The following is a 1,422-nucleotide window of genomic DNA, read 5'->3' on the forward strand; positions in this document are numbered from 1 at the left end:
TTTTTGATCATAACTGTATTTCATAAAAAAATGTAACATAAATGTGTCTCTACCACCAATTGTTGCGTGGGAACAAATCTGCATACAGCAACATCACAAAAGCGGTATACTGTATGTAGCCGCAATGGAGGAAGAGGATGGTGAGGGGAGGAGTCGGATATTAGGGTGAGACCATGGAAGAGGCAGGTGGAGGGAAAAGAAGAGTGAGGTGAGGAGGGGGAGTGGATCATGTTAGGGACTACAGTTGCCAGCTGTGAAGATCCTAGCGTTTTGGTACAACATTTGGTTGCAGGGATGTGAAAGGCAACTTCGCTCGGGTCGGCGTGTGCACCCTCGTGCCTCTTCGCCGTTGGTCCAAGCCGCCAATATCTACCACAACGCTTGAGGTAAATATTTACTTTGCTGGGTAACGCCGTAAGGGATAGGTAGTTATAATTCAAGGAACTCCCCTGGATTGGTTTCTACTACCGTCTTGACTACTAACTGCGTAGATGATATTTTGTCGGCTTGGTCCCTATCATAACACAACTTCCAGCATCGGCGTTCTATCGCCACAACAATGTTTGCAGGCTCACAAATTCCTCAACGGCTTTATCCAACCTCTACGTGTATCACAAATGACTACTAAGCATCACTAGCTCTGTTTAAAGAGTTTTGTTTTCGTTAATGACAATTTGCTATAGTGTGTTTTCAAAGCTGAGTAAAAATAAACACAGCAAGTTGCTCAGCTGTCTTCAAGGAGACCGATGTTGTTTAGTTGGATATCGCTTGTTGATTTTTCATACTAATTTTATTTTTAGTTAACTAATACAAACAAGTCACATTCTAATGATAGTGACGTAAAATACGAGACTTGAATGTGTATTTGGAATTATGATTTGATTTAGCTATATCTATTGTGTATATATTCAAACGTTTGTGTTTTGATAACGAAGGACATTGGCTCCGATAAAGCAAGAAAACCAGACGATCAAAGTGGGAAGCTGGGCGTGGAGAACTTGTCCTAACCGCCAGAGGAACCGTTGATACGAAAATGTTTTTCGTTAGATTGCTTTAGTTGTGAGTGCGAAGTTGTGGGGATTGTGTCTTGTAGTTTAACTTCTATGCAGGTTTTCACAGTTTCCGGACAATCAATGGTACCAGTGATTATTATAATAGTATTATTGAGTGTACAATTTGAGTCGTCTGTGTATGTATCCTTAGAGAAAGTGTTATCATCAAAGTGTATCCAAATGCACTGTCTTTTAGCAGTTCTTTTTGCACAATTCACAAAACTAGGGACATCTAATTGGGATACTTTTCTTTTTATTTCTTATCAGTTGCAAAGACAAAGTACACAAAGAATCTTGAAAATAATTGTAAGATTTTTCCTAAAAGATATGATCATTCTTTTAATGTTTCACCCTGATTTCTGTGTTCTGT

At 39.4% G+C, this 1,422-nt stretch overlaps 1 protein-coding gene across 2 annotated transcripts in view; it reads left to right on the top strand.

Moving 5' to 3' along the window:
* The first annotated feature begins 204 nt into the window (after positions 1-204).
* Positions 205-1,422, top strand: part of LOC143041052 (uncharacterized) — a 41,060-nt gene continuing 39,842 nt past the window's right edge. The window contains exon 1 of one of the 2 annotated variants that reach the window (XM_076212679.1): positions 205-386. The gene's annotated coding sequence lies outside the window, so the exon portion shown is untranslated. Of the gene's footprint in view, positions 387-972; positions 1,060-1,422 lie in introns of those variants that run through there. The other variant, XM_076212680.1, reaches the window with a different exon arrangement.

Source organism: Oratosquilla oratoria, chromosome 30 (genome assembly GCF_046742065.1).
Source record: "Oratosquilla oratoria isolate Oo_2021 chromosome 30, ASM4674206v1, whole genome shotgun sequence".
NCBI lineage: Eukaryota > Metazoa > Arthropoda > Malacostraca > Stomatopoda > Squillidae > Oratosquilla > Oratosquilla oratoria.